At 41.9% G+C, this 17,333-nt stretch overlaps 1 long non-coding RNA gene across 3 annotated transcripts in view; it reads left to right on the top strand.

The window, feature by feature from the left end:
• LOC132678812 (uncharacterized) overlaps positions 1 to 17,333 on the top strand; it is a 54,172-nt gene that overhangs the window by 23,127 nt on the left and 13,712 nt on the right. For all 3 annotated transcript variants that reach the window (XR_014137275.1, XR_013554127.2, XR_014137276.1), the window contains exons 3-5: positions 1,501 to 1,694; positions 6,267 to 6,320; positions 7,199 to 7,273. This is a non-coding gene — a long non-coding RNA (uncharacterized LOC132678812). The remainder of the gene's footprint in view (positions 1 to 1,500; positions 1,695 to 6,266; positions 6,321 to 7,198; positions 7,274 to 17,333) is intronic.

The following is a 17,333-nucleotide window of genomic DNA, read 5'->3' as shown; positions in this document are numbered from 1 at the left end:
ATCCTGCAAAAGCAAGTTTTGTTATATCATTTACCCATATTAAAAATAAAGAAACAGAGGGGTGCTTGGGTGACTCAGTCAGTTAAGTGTCTGGCTCTTGATTTCAGCTCAGGACATGATCTCATGATCTCATATTGAGCTAGTTGTTAGCACAGAGCCTTCTGGGGATTCTCTCCCTCCCTCTGTCTCTGTCCCTCACCTCCACACACATGTGTGTGCCCGCCCATGCGCATGCTCTGTCTCTCAAAATAAATAAATATATATTTTTTAAATAAAGAAAACAGAAGGACAGATATCATATGTTTTCACTCATATGTGGATCTTGAGAAAGTGGACAGAAGACCATGGGGGAAGGGAAGGGGAAAGAAAATAGATACACAGAGGGAGGGAGGCAAACCACGGGAGACTATTAAATACAGAGAACAAACTAAGGGTGGATGGGGTGATGGGGGAGAGGAAAAATGGGTGATGGGCATTGAGGAGGGCACTTGTTGGGATGAGCACTGGGTGTTGTATGTAAGCCAATTTGACAATAAATTATATTCATAAAATAAAACAGAACCTCACTCTACTAAGAACTTCTTTCCAATTGGTGATACTTAGGTGATATTTGTTAGGCTTTCCATCAAGTAGTTGACTGTTATTCTTTGCTTTTCTTTATAATTTTTCTTTATAAGTTTTCTCCTTGATGGCGGACCCTAAGCCTTACTTAGATCTCTATGCCCAGCATGAGGTGTGGCAAGTGGTAGACACTAAGTAAGTGTTGACTTGAATTTAATTCCACTTCTGTGTTAGAAGCTATGTCTGGTTACTGATGTGGGAAACAAAGGCAAATGAAAAATTAAATTCCCTTACTGCCTACAGCCCATTGACAAGTCCTTGAAACAGGCAGTGATATTTCTCTAGGAGCTCAGCTGCCTCCGTGATGACACTTTGCTGAAGGCAAAAAGGGAATCTTACCTTAATGTTATCCCAACTCCCCAGGATCCTGTACGTACTTTAACATATAAAAATTCCTTTGGAAACTTCCTTTATCTCTACCCCCAAGATATATGTTGGCACTGATACTCCAAGCATATGGCCCACTGATACACATCTGAAGGGTCTCATGACTGAGCTTTTACTGAACAGAAATAAATGACCTTTTCCTAACAGCAGCTAGCCCTTCAAGGTCCTGGAAGGAAACCTTGTTTCCAAAGTACCTTAGAGACTTATGCTATCCTTAACCCCCTCCCAACCTGAAGAGTCACTCTTCACAACCCCAGTGCAGCTCTTTCTGCCCACAGGTCCTGCCCCCGTGCTTTAATAAAATCACCTTTTGCACTGAAGATATCTCAAGAATTCTTTCTTGGCCCCCAGCTCCAAACCCCAACACTTCAAACCACATCAGTACCACTGTAAGGAAATGTTTGAAAGAGCTATTTAAAATTTGCTTATGATTAAGTCCTACTTTCACTTGTCAGAACATTAACCAAACATAGTCTCGCTCTTTTATCACAGATTGGATGCCTGGAGAGAGAGACCGAGACAGAAGACATACACAGAGACTGACTGACTTGTATCTTTGAGAAAAGAAGGACACAGAAAATTGCAGGGTAACCAGACCCTGTCTGAGAGAGAATTCTTTCTTTGTGCTAACAGTGGAGAAATGCGGGGCTGTCATATGAGGAGCAGTCTTACTCTTTGTGTATCAGGTAAGGCAGAAAAGAGAAGACTAAGGTTCAAGGAAAGGGAGAATTAGAAGCGGCCAAGTGATTGAAATCAAAAGGACGGCCAAGAAATATGAGAAACGAAGAGGAAGGAAAGACTGAGAGGGCGTTCTGTCAATAGCATTTAAAAGAGAGTAAGGAATGTAAAGTGACCCGCTGTGAGGGAGCTACAAGATACCATCTGTGTTCTTTTCCCTGTGAGACCCTCTCTTCTGAAAAGAATTGTCATCCTCAAGCCCCGAACAGCGCTGCACTATTTTGTTGGTGATGTTGCTTTTAAAATGTAGACTATGATGTTATTTTAAGAGTTCAATTAATCTGCGACAACATTCCAGTATTTTGTAAAATGAAAATATGCCGAGTCATCCTGTCAAGAGAGAGGATAACCTTCAAGAAGCTAGGGTATTTTTTTCCGTATCATCATGGTTGCCGATTTTGACAGGGAGTTACCCAACGTGCAAGGAATATTCCTTGGTGTTAGCAGTGGGTTCCATATCATGTTTTGAGCTAGTATGGTCTTCTGGTCTAGAGCCATTTGTGTCTGAAAATGATGGTTGTAGTAACAATTTGTCATATTCTCTTTGCAGCAAGTTCCTTTTGCTCATGAGCCTGTTATTATTGAAGAAGCATTTAGTTGTAGGTAAATGACCCTTGCCTTCTGTCTTTAATTGAAACTCAGCCTGCTACAGTTAATATGTTTCATTACTCACTAAATCTTGGAAGGAAAACCTAATGTGCTATAAAAGCAAAGGAAACAAAATTAATTGATTTCAGCACACATTTTTCCTATGTGATGGAGCCAGCTGTCTCTAAAGTAGAGTGCATATGAGTAGCTGGCTGTGGGCATGTATGCTTCTATGATTATAGTCTGTTGTTTTTCAAAAGGAGCTCTTTTGATATTCTTTATTATGTAATCTTCCTCACTTTCTTACCAGTATCTGTTCAGTTGTATAGTTCTGTTTTGAGAAGAATAAACCTTTGGTCTATATGAAAGGGAGTCTGAGACCTGTCTGTAGTCACTTCTTGGGCATGGAGTGTGGGCTTGATCTCTGTATTAGGAAAAGAGGTGCAAGAGAACCTCACTAAAAGGGCTTTTACCACACTGTGTTAGATTAGTATTTTTCTGTAGTAGTGACCCAGCACAGGCTCCTCAACAACTTGAGAGAGAGCAATTCAAGTTGTATCAGTTAGCTATTGCTGCATAACAAATCACCCCACAACTTAATGGTTTAAACCAACAATAATATATTACTCTGAACTATTTTCTGCTGTTGGTTTGCCTGGGCTCACTTATATGGCTATATTCATTTGTAAGGTTAGCTGGGGGATGGGCTCATTTGGAATAGCAGGAATGGCTGGGCCTCATTGTCTGTGTGGTATTTCATTTTTGGCTTCATACCACGGTGGTCTTGGCGTTCCAAGAGTATGAAGGTGGAAGCTGCAACACCTTTGGAACTTACACAGCATCACTTCTACCATATTCTGTCAATTCAGAATTCAGAAATTCTGAATTACAAATACAGATACAAATTTGCAAGTCTCAAGATCAGCTCAATTTTGAGGAATGGGGAATCTACCTCTCCTCTTGCAATATTTTGAGGAACCTCAAAATATTGTGGCCAAGTTTTTTACTCTACCACATGGCTAGTTATCTAGGAGAGAATTTATGGGATATTTGGGGTTGGAAAGGGTGGTCGTATCTGGGTTTTGAGTCTCAGACAACTGAGCCAGCTCTCTCTAAAGTGTAGTGCGTATGATGGGGCACCTGGGTGGCTCAGTTGGTTGGGCTTCCAACTTTGGCTCAGGTCATGATCTCAAGGCTTGTGAGTTTGAGCCCTGTGTCGGGCTCTGTGCTGACAGTTCACAGCCTGGAACCTGCTTCAGATTCTGTGTCTCCCTCTCTCTCTGCCCCTCCCTTGCTCATGCTCTGTCTTTCTCTCTCTCTCAAAAATAAACATTAAAAAAAAAAAAGTGTAGTGCATATGAAAACAGCTGGTGTGTATGTGTACGCCTCTATAATTGTATTCCAAATTCAATCCACATCATAGTAATTGGGCAAATTGCTTTGAGTCTCATTTCTTCATCTTTAAAATGGGAATAGTAGTAATGCCTCTCACAAAAATTGTGAGGACTAAATGAGAGATAATGTATAGAAAGTGCTTTGTATAGTTCCCAGCACATGGTAGGTGCTCAAATAAATTGTAGCTAATTTTACTTTTAAATTTTCTTTTTAAAAAATCCTTAGCTATTTTTGTTTGTTTGTTTTACAAGTAATTCACATTTCTAGCATGAAAAATCATGAAAAATAGAAAAGCAAGAAGAGAAAATATATTTCAGATTACCCAATATTTTACCACAGATTTAGCCACTAACAGTCTTTTGGTGAATTCCTTTAGATTCTAGACTTTTTTTTCAGTGCACACGCACATATGAATGAGTGGTAGAGAAACAGAGAGAGAGACACACACATACACACAGAGAAATATTGGTGTGTATTTTTAGATGTATACATAAAAGTTTTAAAAACCAGAAGAGTATTTATTACTTTTTTTTAATTTATTTTTTATTTTTTTTATTTTTCCAACGTTTTTTTAATTTATTTTTGGGACAGAGAGAGACAGAGCATGAACGGGGGAGGGGCAGAGAGAGAGGGAGACACAGAATCAGAAACAGGCTCCAGGCTCCGAGCCATCAGCCCAGAGCCTGACGTGGGGCTGGAACTCACGGACCGCAAGATCGCGACCTGGCCGAAGTCGGACGCTTAACCGACTGCGCCACCCAAGCGCCCCCCGTATTTATTACTTTTTATTACTTGTAACCTCCTCACCCTGGCATTTGTATAGGGCAGTCTCAATTACCCAGTGTTTTTTGTTGTTTTTTTTTTTAACATTTTATTTTTAAAGTAATCTCTACACCCAGTGTAGGGCTTGAACTCACAACCTCAAGATCAAGAGTTGTATGCAAGGGGTGCCTGGGTGTCTCCGTCATTTAAGCATCTGACTCTTGATTTCAGTTCAGGTCATGATCTTACAGTTCGTCAGTTCGAGCCCCACGTGCTTGGGATTCTCTCTCTCTCCCTTTCTCTCTGGCCCTCTGCCATGTGCTCACGCGTTCTGTCTCTCAAGATAAATAAATAAAAACTGATTTAAAAAGTTGCATATTCCACTAATATAGCCAACCAGGCGCCCCTCCGTTACTCGGTGTTAAATAGTACCTGACTCACAACCTATCATTTTAGTCTTCTCTGGATCCCAGATATCAAGGCAAGAGCTCATACCTGTTACCAAATGTGAATTTCCCAGAGTGAATCCAGGAAACACCAGAATCCTCAGATGCTGTGAGAAAAAAAATTCTGTGGTCAAATAGGGAAATGCTACATATTTTCTCTTCTAGTTTTTGAGCATCATAGATGCTCATTCTTTTAAAAGATTTATTTTTTATTTTTTAGTAATCTCTACACCCAATGTTGGGCCCAAACTTCACAACCCTGAGATCAAGAGTCACATGATGCACCAACTGAGCCAGCCGGGCATCCCCATTAGATACTCATTTGTGATTTAATAAATATACAGTTAATTAATACCTATTAAATATGTGAGTAAAGCATGTTAAAGGCTCTGAGAACTCCTATTGTAAAGCATCCTGTTTTCTGTCCCCAGATTTCCACATTTACATGTATTTTTCCTTTAATTTCATTTTGAAAAATAATATACAGTAAAATTAACATTTTTTTTGGTGTATACTTCTTTGAAATTTTACACATATGTGGATTTGTGTAACCATGACCACATTCAGAGAATAGTGTTATTACACCCCCAAACTCCCTTGTGTTACCCTTTTATAATCACATCCCCTACTTCTCTAAGCCCTGGCAACCACTGACTTTTCTCTACCAATATAGTTTTCTTTTTGACATTTCTATTTTATAAGAATGTCATATAGATGGAATTATATACTATGTAGCCTTTGAGACTGGCTTTTTTTATTCAGGTAATGCCTTTTGAGACTCACCCATGTTGTTTCATATATCAATTATTAGGTCTGTATGTGTGTGTGTGTGTTTAGGTCTTTGTTGTTGTTGAATAATATTCCATGGTATGGATGTTTATTTATACTGTTGAAATATATCTGGGTTGTTTCCTGTCTTTTGGTAATTATGAATAGATCTGCCGTAAACATTCATGTACAGGTTTTTGTGTAAGCATAAATTTTCACGTCTCTAAGGTGAATACCAGGAATGGGATTTCTGGGTCATTTGATAAATATATGTAAGCAAACTCTCTTCATTTGTGTAATACCTATTAAGATCCAACATGACTAGTATTTGACGGAATGCATTTCATAGGATGCACTTTGGGGAGAAGAGCTTTAGGAAGGCCTTGAATGCTGTGACTTGTTGCTGTTTTTGAAAGTCAAATGAACCTCACATCCATTCCACACACCCAAAGTTTGCTTAGGCTCAGCCAGGACTCCCACCACACTCTCACTTATTGAGGACCTACCGCCAGACATCTGTGTTACAATCTCATTTAATTTAACCCTCTCATGATTTTGCAGGTGAGGAAACTGAGCCCCAAAGAAGCTCACAACCTCCCCTAGCTCCCATGGCTGGTAAGTAGCTGAGATTGGAATCTTTGTGTCTTAAAGTCAAGTGCTTCTTTTGCTACCCCCTGTACCTGTCTTTTTCTTCCTTTCCCTCTTTGGACATTGTTATCAGGGTCTATAATCAATTGTCTTAGACCAGGGTTGGCAAATAAAAAACACAGTCGCTATCACTTCCCATTTCATGACAGACACCACTAATTTAATTTCACCTCTTTCTTGCTCAGCGCTGATGCAACTTTCTCTAGACCACTGTCTGTTGATTGGAGTTAGTTAGCCCTTGAGCTAATAACCATTTGCTGTTTTGTTCTTGGACTTTGTATTAGTTATCTATTGCTGTGTAACAATCTCAAAACATTGTGGCTTAAAAATAGTCAATATCATTTATGATCTCTCATAATATCTATGGGTCAAGAAATCAGATAGGGCACTTCAGAATGGCTGTCCCTATCCTGCTATGGCTGGGGGCACAGTGAATTAGCAAGGACTCTTTGAGAAAGTGACATTTAACCAAAAATGGGAATTTATCAGTTCACCTGAGAAATTCATGGGGATGAATATGTAGTGATTGGATGCAGGGCCCCAGAGTATGTTCTCAGGGTAAATTTTCTTTCTCTTCTGGTCTGCCTCTGATTTTGGCCCTACCTTCTGTGCTGTTGGCTTTATTCTCAGGCATGCTTTCCCTAAAGACAGTCTAGGTGGACAGCATCAGCTCCAAGTTTATCTTCTACTGGCTTAGCAAGCTCAATAGACCAATTATCTCTTTGCCTATGGCTCCAGAATAGTTACAAGGTTGACACTTGTCTTAGTCCTTTTCAGCTGTTTTAACAAAATACCACAGACTGGGTAGTTTATAAACAACTGAAATTTATTTATTACCATTCTAGAGGCTGGAAGTCCAAGATCATGATGCCAGCAGATTTGGTGTGGCTGGTGAGGACCCACTTCCTGATTGGTAGAAGGTACTTTTTTGGTGTATATTCACCTGGTAGAAGGGGTAAGGGATCTCTGGGGGGTGGGATGTGAATCTCTTTTATAGGAACCCTAGTTACATTCATGACCTAAGCACCTCCCAAATGCCCTACGTGCAAATACCATCTTTAAGGGTTAGGATTTCAATATATAAACTTGGTGGGGCCTGAGGACACAAATATTCAGACCATAGCAATGCTGACTGGCCTACCTTCGGTCACAGACTCACCTCTGAGCCAGTCACTGTGACATGGAATCCAGGCCTGGCCAGTAGGCAGCCAATCCCTCTTGAACCCATGAGCCGTGTTGGGGAAATTTGTTCCTCAAACGGATGAGATGGGCTTTGTTATCAGAAGAGGGCATGCTAGGCAATGACAGTAGATGTTCCCTGTGCACAGCGAGGTACTTTTTGACCCTGAGGACATTTTCTCATCTCTGCTCCCCTGTTCCTGTCATGGCTTTTCACTCAGCTGCGTCCTGTCACGCTCATGTTCCTACTCTACTTGTAGGCTTTTAGTTTCCCTGGAGGACCATTTAAAGGCAGATGTACCCTTTCATAGTTGAAGGTCTAGTTCTTGATTCCTGATGCCTTGATTTACTTCCATGACTCCCTGTATTCCTGATTCCTAGTCTGCTCAGGATTTGAAGATCACAGAGCACTTTGGCTTGAGTCTTCATTTTCTGGACACCTAACCTGTCTCTCATAATTAGGAAATGGTTACTCCCTAATCTGTGGTCTTGACTCTGGGCCTCTTGACTCCTTAGTCTGTGCTGTCTATAAACCCCTTAACCCCTTGCATTTTGCTTTATTTTTTCACTGTCCCTTGTTACCATCTACCTCTTGGTTTCATAGTATCCCTTGGGTCAAATTATTTCCTAACAGACATCTGGTGACTGGTTTGCTGGCCTTTGCCTTCCATCAGCAGGCTTCTCTCTCTCTCCCTTTCTTCATTTTGAGGTTAAGCTGAGGTATGGTATATTTAGCCTTTGATTAGGAAGCAGAAGCCCTGAGTTCAAAACCTGATATATGTGGCTTTAGGGAAGGCTTCTTAATCTTTCTAAGCCCTAATTTTCTCATCTATAAAATGGAAGAATACTATCTACCTCACAGCAGTGCCTTGAAGATTAAACAGGAGAATGTAGATATTGCGATAATAGTGGGTAAAAATTGTAAAATGCTAATGTTTATATGTGTATGTTTAAAGCAAGTTTATTTTTTCTCCCTTCTTTTTTATATATTTATTTATTTATTTTTAATGTTTATTTATTTTTGAGAGAGAGGAAGAGGGAGGGAGGATGCCAGCAGGGGAGGGGCAGAGAGAGGGAGACAGAAAATCTGAAGCAGACTCGGCGCTGTCAGCACAGAGCCTGACATGGAGCTGGAGGCCACGACTGGTAGGTTCATGACCTGAGCTGAAGTCGGATGCTCAACTGACTGAGCCGCCCAGGTGCCCCTATGTTTTCTCCCTTCTAAGCATCTTTCTTTTATGCATTTTCTCCATTCAAGCAGCTAGGCTACTGTGCTCGTTAACTCAGGAAAGGAAATGTCAGAGCAGAAAAAAACAAATAGGAATCTCTCTGGCTTTGGCTTTCAAAAGCCTAATGCCCTCAGGAGAACATTGAAAGCCCTGGACTGGTCAAAATGAGTGGAAGCAAGGGATTTGAAGAGAGGGCGAGAGCTTCTTCAGACTGGTAAAAGTCCACTGTTTGGGCAGAGGTGCGGGGTGGGTGGAAGGAGGAGAGACCAAGGCAGGCGCAGGGGGGTGTAATGAAAGCACAGGTGCAGCAGAATGAGAGGGGCCCGTGCCCTCCTTTCTTGATAGAGCCCTGGGGAGCAGAAAGGACATAGCTGGCAGATTCTGGGTTCCCAAGGTGACCCACAAATAGTTCTGGGTTGGAAGGGGTAATGCATCCTGGGGATGAAGGACACATCAGTGCTGATCACTGAGGATTGAAGCCTGTAGGCCTGACAAAGGTGATGGTGATTTCACTTGACAACCACATAGATAGATGACAGCAAGGACCAGAGGGCACTTCTGTCCTACCCCCTCCCTGTACCATGATTCTTCATAAGCACCTAGAACCTAGAGGCATTCCCTGAAGGTGGGAGGAAGTCTTCAGATTAACTGAGGTGATGTTCTGCCACTCTGGTCGAATAGGGGCTAAACATGAAGTTGAGTTTAAAAATATTTTCTATCTGTGTGGTAGATTGAGACCCATACCCACTACCACAGAAAGCACTTAGCCTTTGTCTGTAGGTAGGCACCAGAGTGTTTACCAAGTATGAATTCAGATGTTATTGAGCCTCATAATGTATGTAACATCCTGCTTGATGTTTGGGGTCTGGTGCAGCCATTCCCTACATCAGGGGTTCTCAGGGTCTGGTCCCAGGACCAGCAGCATCAGCACCACTGGGCATTTGTGAGAAATGCACATTCTCTGTCCCCCTTTCCCCCAGAACTACTGAATCAGCAACTCTTTGAGGACGTTCTAATGCATGCTAGAGTTTAAGAGCCAAGTTTCTCAGACTCAGTCAAACACTCAGTTTACAATTTGATACTTGACTAGCGTCAGCTTTAGGCTAGCCAGATATGTTAAATGTTCCACATGAGGACAGGAGAGCTTCTGATTTCCCCCAAAGCTTTCCTCATAACCATACCCCTTTTATTTCACTTCATTGAGGATCCAGCTCCTGAGAGGAAAACAAGGGAGGCTGGAAAGAGACCCTTTAAATGGGGAGAGGGGCTCACAGGCAAACATGATCTTAAACCTTTACCAAATCTCCAAAGAGCCGGTGAACTTCATAGGGAATGATTTTGTGGCCAGGCAAGGTCCTAGGGAAATTTATGGCAGAAACATTTCCCCATTTCTGGGTCAGGAAATGATAGCACACGGATGGAATTTACAATGGGAGTGTGAATGGAGTGGCCCCACCCAGGCAGCCCAGCAAAGGCCCCTTTTACTGGCTCTATTCAAATATAATGAGTGCTCCCCAGGCTCTCCTGGCTGACTGCTTTTTCTTTTTCCTCGATTGCTTTCACTTTTTCACAGAGGACTGCCCCGCTTGTGGTCCACTTGGGACTGGGGTGAGCCTTGATTTGGCAGGAGAAAGGAAGAAGTACACGGTGGCCTACAAAATTGAATTGCTCTGCCTCCCTGGCCCCTTTCCTTGAATAATAGGCCTTTGTGCTTTGAAATGTAGGGAAGTCCCAGTTTCTCAGGCTTTAAAAAAAAAAAGCAAACCTTCCTAAAACCTCTTCTCCTGCCTTAAGATGCTTAGCAGGGAGTAGTTAAGGGGCAGAACAGTTATTAAATCAAATGTTTCTTTAATAGTTTTAGAAATTGTTAGGATAGCTGATTTCTAAACAAATATATTCTGTGCGTTCCTTCAGATGGACAAAAATATTGGCTCAACTTAAAAATCCAGCTTAAAAAAAATCATATGAAACAAATCTCTACATTAAAAAAAAAAAGCCCGAAAAAGTATTTTTGGCTCTAGCCAGTGACCCACTTTTATGAAATATTTGACAAAGCAAAATTGTATTACCAGAGAGGAATTCAGACAGCCTTTGGAGTCTGTTGAAATGGGTTTTTGATAATAGGCGTGACTTATTTTAATTTTTAATTTTAATTTTTTAATTTTTATTTTTTAATTATTTTTTAAATATGAAATTTATTGTCAAATTGGTTTCCATACAACACCCAGTGCTCATCCCAACAGGTGCCCTCCTCAATGCCCATCACCCGCTTTCCCCTCCCTCCCACCCCCCATCAACCCTCAGTTTATTCTCAGTTTTTAAGAGTCTCTTATGGTTTGGCTCCCTCCCTCTCTCTCTCTTTTTTTTTTCCTTCCCCTCCCCCATGGTCTTCTATTAAGTTTCTCAGAATCCACATAAGAGTGAAAACATATGGTATCTGTCTTTCTCTGTATGACTTATTTCACTTAGCATCACACTCTCTAGTTCCATCCGCGTTACTACAAAAGGCCATATTTCATTCTTTCTCATTGCCATGTAGTACTCCATTGTGTATATAAACCACAATTTCTTTATCCATTCATCAGTTGATGGACATTTAGGCTCTTTCCATACTTTGGCTATTGTTGAGAGTGCTGCTATAAACATTGGGGTACAAGTGCCCCTGTGCATCAGTACTCCTGTATCCCTTAGGTAAATTCCTAGCAGTGCTATTGCTGGGTCATAGGGTAGAACTATTTTTAATTTTTTGAGGAACCTCCACCCTGTTTTCCAGAGTGGCTGCACCAGTTTGCATTCCCAAATTTTTAATTTTTAATTTTTTTGTCCCCGTTCTCCTGCCTTCCTCCTACCAGCCTAGGCATGATTCAGATCATTCCATCTTATAACTGAGCCAATGAACCAACGTGAGTTTGCTCCTTGGTGAGTCACAGATACACTAGGTGGAACTGTCACCCAAAGTAAACTTTATTTGCATCAAATAAGGAGATCACGGTGGGGGGTGGGGGGGTTGGCGAATGACTTCCAAAGCAGTGACTCCTTGAGCAAGGGTGAATGGGTTCCTTATTTAGGCTTAAGATGAATATTTACATAAGGGAGACTTGTCATGGTATGTAGATGCAGTCATAAGGAGGCACCTGCGCCTTCAGGAAACATGCCTATACATACGTTGTGTTATGTAAATAAAGCTGTGGTCCTTCTTGGATGGAGATTTTAGTATTACAATGAGGTAAAGGTAGTTGTCAGTCATTCTAGAAGTCACTTGGTGGTCCATCTGCATAGGCATGAGTCTAGGGTTACTCTGAAACGGGTCTGGGTGGTCTGGGCCAGCTGGAGGTCTTGTCAGGATTGCCACTATTATTTGAGGGGTGGTTTTGGGTTCCATTTGCCTGAGTTAAGAGATAAGCTAGAAAGAAGAGCTTAAGGAAAAAATGTGGGACAAAGGTCGACGAGTACAAGCAAGTGGGCAGCAAAGGTCAGGTCTCGGGGTCTAGCTGGTGACACTGTTTTCCTTTCACTAATTTTATCCTTCTGTTTCAAAAGTGTATGTTAATAATAGCATTCCATCCTTTTTTTTTTATCCTGAAAACAAATTATGTTGAAAAATCATTACCATCATTTAGACCCACATGTGTTTCAGTGGTTTAAGTATATTTGAACATCTTTGATTTTCATTTTATTATAAAAGATATGATTTCACCATTTATGTTTTTGAATTTTATGGAATGTGGCAGGAGGTTTGATATTCTTTAATCAAGGACTATTATTTATCTCTTTGGCTGGGGTACAGGAGGCCAGGCTCTGGAGCTAAACTTGGAGTAAGAGGTTATTATCTGCCCCTCCAACAGCCATTTTCCTTTCTTCAGGTTCTAGCCCATATTTGTGTTTTCTCCTCTCAGCAGGTGTTGTCTGTGAGCACCACTCCCAACTCTTGATCTCCATCTGGCCAATCAAATCATCAAATCCTTTGTCCCACCCCCCAGCATGAGGTTAGGTGAAAACCACAGTGATTTCTTTAGGGATGGGCCACATAATGCAGTCATAACCAATGAAATACAGCCAAGGCTTTTCTGGGATTGGCTGGAGAGAGGCAGGTGCCCTCCTTCCATTGGTTCTTACATCTGGGAAAAGGTGGGACTGGAGGTGCAGCAGCCAGTTTGATACCCTGAAGGGAAAGCCTGAAGTTGGGGCAGAGGCTGGGGACCTTTGAAGAGCCCAAGGATGAATGAAACCAACCCAGCTGAAGATAGAGCTAAGCAATGGAGAAAAATTCAGTCCCAGTGACATAATTTGAGTCCTGTGCCTGAGTCCAGCCCCCTACCATTAGAATGTTTAGTTCTTCAACAAAGCTCCTTAGTTGCTTAAGCAGATCAGGACGGATTTTCTATTGGTTGCTCTTTTAGTGGTTTTTAGTTGTTTTTTTAGTGGTTTTTCCCAGACAGGTCTGGAGTCCAAAGGTGCTAGGAATTTGCCAAGACACAGCTCCAGGTGTTGAGGATGAGGCTTGAATTTGGTCATCAGAACTGGGCCTCAATGCCAGGCCCCCTTCCCAACCCCACCCCGCCTGGTGGAGGGGGAGGGGTGACTCAGTGTTGGTTTCTGTAGAGGGAGGCTATGTCCTTGCCGTCTCAGGTCAAGTCTGTCCTGGGAACTAGGAGCAGGACTGGACTTGGAGGTGGCAGACCACAACCCTTCAGTTGTTTTGAGAGAAGAGGGAGGTTGGGCACATATTGTCAAAGGCTATAGTAAAACAGAAACTTCATGCTGTGTTACATCTCTTCATTTCATGGACCCTTTATTCTCTCCAGGGAATGTGTCTTTGGATCTCTGCCGCAAACATCTTCCCACCCTCTTGTGGTCTGCTGAACTTCTACAACTGGGTTAGACAACTCCCCTCAGTGTTCTTGTAGGCTCTTTTATGTAATGGGCATCACATTTATCATCCTGTATTTTTTAGAAATGTGACCATATTTGGAGGTATGGCTTTTATTTTTTTATTTTTTATTTTTTAATGTTTATTTATTTTTGAGATAAAGAGAGACAGAGTGCGAGCAGGGGAGGGGCAGAGAGAGGGGGACATAGAATCTGGAGCAGGCTCCAGGCTCTTAGTTGTCAGCACAAAGCCCAATGTGGGGCTTGAACTCATGAACTGTGAGATCATGACCTGAGCTGAAGTCGGATGCTTAACTGACTGAGCCACCCAGGCACCCAGGTGACAATTTTTGTTTATCTGTTTTGAGAGAGAGAGAATGAAAGCGAGTGAGCATGAGTGTGGGGAGGGACAGAGAGAGAAGAGAGAGAATCCCAAGCAGGCTTTACTACACTCAGTGTGGGGCTTGATCCCATGACCATGAGATCATGACCAAGAGCTGCCTGCGTAACCAACTGAGCCACCCAGGCTCAGTGATGACAGTTGCCCCAGTGGTGACAATTTTTAATGGACTGATGAGGGAAGTCTTCATGGGAAGGTGGCATTTAAGTAGAATTGAAGGAGTTGAGTGAACAAGCCATGTGGATATCTGGGGGAAATACTTTCCAGGTGAATGGAACAGCAAGTGCAAAGGCCCTGAGGTGGGGGCTTGGTGTGACTGAGGAACAGCAAGGCAGCCATTGTGGGTGGAGTGGAGTAAGCACCAAGGAGAGGAATAGCAGTTGAGGTCAGCATGGAATTGCAGGAAAATAAGGATCAGAGCTATTTCAGTTCTTTACTGCTGCATAAGGAACCACTTTAAAACTTAGTGATTTAGGGGTGCCTGGGTGGCTCAGTTGGTTAAGCGTCCAACTTCAGCTCAGGTCATGATCTCATGGTCCATGAGTTTGAACCCCACGTCAGGCTCTGTGTTGACAGAGCCTGGAGCCTGCTTCAGATTCTTTGTCTCTCTCTCTGCCCCTACCCTGCTTATGCTCTGTCTCTCTCTCAAAAATAAATAAACATTAAAAAAAATTTAAAAAATTAAAAAAAATTAAAAAAAACCTTAGTGGTTTAACATAATTTATTATTTCTCATGATTTTGTGGTTTGATTAGGTAATTATTCTCTTGGTCTCATCTGAGGGCCCTTTTGTGCCTGCTAGGCAGAATGCTAGGATGGCTGGGCCTCTCTCCTGATGTGGTTCCTCATCATTCATGTGTCTTGCTGAACCTTCTTATGTGGCAACAGGGTACCAAAAGGGAGCATTCCAAGGGGACAAGCCCCGGTGTGCAAGTGCTTATCTAGCCCCACTTTCATCACATTTGCTCATCTAGTATTGGCCAGAGGACCCATATAGCCAAGACCAGAGTCAGTTTAGAAAGGGACCACATGAATACCAGGGTGCAAGATTCAGTGGGGCCACCCATGGAGGTTCAGGGATCCTTGTTTCTAAATCTGTTGGAAGAGTGGGACAAGGGTGTACATGATTGATGGGCTCTGAGGTTGGACTTGAATAGAGGACAGAGCCCAGGTCAAGAATGTTGACCACATTCCTGTGATCTAGTTGACTAGCTTTGTCCTTTGGTAGAGCCAGGGAATCACTGGAGAAGACTGTAGTTCCCCACTGTTTCCATCAGCCTCCACTTCCATTCATATAAACAATTGGTATCATCTCAGTTGTATTTAAGGTACTTTGCAAACACAGTTTCATGACAAGTCCCCAAACTCGATTTCCAACTAGACTGCTGCCTTTAAGCTGCACCTAGGTAGGAATTTTGGGTCTAACTGACCCTATAAATAAAAGGAAATGAGAACTGGTGAATCCATCAGGTGAACAAATGCCATTCACCTGAATTTGAAAGGAAGAGAGATGAAACTACAAGGAAATGGTAGTTTGCCAACATGATTGTTTACTGATTCATACAGCAAATATTTGGAGAGTACCTACGGTGTGTTAGGCATATGCTGTTACCATCATTTAAAAAAGACTGCAGAGAGGACTTGTAGAGGGGACCCTGAAATCTATGCCTTGAGTCTCATTTAATAATTGGCTCTCAGTGATACCTTTGTCAGGTATTCATAGAAAATCTTTTATTTTTTAATTTTTTTAAATGTTTATTTTTGAGAGAGGGAGCATGAACAGGGGAGGGGCAGAGGGAGGGACAGAGGATCAGAAGTGGGCTCTGCGCTGACAGTAGTGGGCCCTACATGGGGCTTGAACTCATGAACTGAACTGTGAGATCATGACCTGAGCTGAAGTCAGACGCTTAAGCGACTGAGCCTCCCAGGTGCCCCCATGAAAAATCTTTTAGACAGTCTTCCCTGAATTGTAGTTTCCTTTTATCTCCTTACTGTCCATAGCCTTTGGAATCATTTCAGTGCTTTTTTTGATTATTATTATTTTTTTAAGTTTTAAAAAATTTATTTATTTTGGGAGAGAGAGAGCAAGTAGGGGAGGGGCAGAGAGAGAATTCTAAGCAGGCTTCGCACTCTCAGCACAGATCCCATCATGGGCTGGAACCCACCAACCGTCAGATCATGATCTGAGCCAAAATCAAGAGTCAGATGCTTAACCGGCTGAGCCACCCAAGCGCCCCTGATTGTTTTTTTCTTTAAAAATTTTTTTTTAAGTTTATTTATTTTTGAGAGAGAGAGAGAGAGACAAACAGAATGTGAGCAGGGGAGGGGCAGAGAGAGAGGGAGACAAAGAATCCGAAGCAGGTTCCAGGCTCTGAGCTGTCAGCACAGAGCCCGACGTGGGGCTTGAACTCATGAGCTGTGAGATCATGACCTGAGCCAAAGTCGGACGCTTAACTGACTGAGCCACCCAGGTGCCCCATTTTGTTTTTCAAATTAAAAATTACTTTATAAACTTTTTTCTTGATTTTATAAATGATATAAGCTTGTTGAAAAATATCCAAACACATAGACAAGTGAAAGAAAAGATAAATTTTTTTTTGAAATTCTATTCAGAAGACACTACTGTTAACATTTTTGTGATCTGCCTTCAGGCATCCTTCAGTGAATACACATGCATGATGCAATAAATAGGATCATGCTGTAACCTGAGTTTTTAAAAATCCCATTTTGTGAACGTGCAAATTTGTTCAATCCCACATTGAAGGATATTTAAGTTTTCCAGTTTTGCAACTAAGATTAGTAATTTTTTTGATTCTCTGACTTCACACCTGCCCCTGCAGTTTTTCTGTTTTCTTTGTTTGGAAGATACTTCTACTTTGCCAAAGATACCGTCTATGTAGGCTGTGTGTGTGTGTGTGTGTGTGTGTGTGTGTGTGTGTGTGTCTTGGCAGTTTTGATCATTGATGAACATTTTGTTGAGGACCTCAAATAGGAGCTTCTGAATGGTTTTCAGGTAATGTATGATAAGTTTTAAAGGCCTCCTTTGGGGCATCTGGCTGTTTCATTTAGTAGAGCATGCAATCCTTGGTCTTGGGGTTGTGAGTTCAAGCCCATGTTGGGTGTAGAGCCTACTTAAAAACATAATAAAGGACTTTTTCCATCTTTTCCTTACATGTAGCCTATATTTGGCTAACTAAAACACCTCCTGAATAGTTGTGTGGAGGGTTCCTGGGCTGGCCATCTCCTTCCACACTGTTGAGTTGAATTGTGTGTAACCATGGTTACCAAGCTTGCTACCATTACG

The sequence above is a fragment of the Panthera onca genome, chromosome A2, assembly GCF_046562875.1.
Source record: "Panthera onca isolate mPanOnc1 chromosome A2, mPanOnc1 haplotype 2, whole genome shotgun sequence".
In the NCBI taxonomy this organism is placed as follows: domain Eukaryota; kingdom Metazoa; phylum Chordata; class Mammalia; order Carnivora; family Felidae; genus Panthera; species Panthera onca.
Note: the sequence above shows the minus strand (reverse complement) of the source record. Positions and strands in the feature narration are given on the sequence as shown.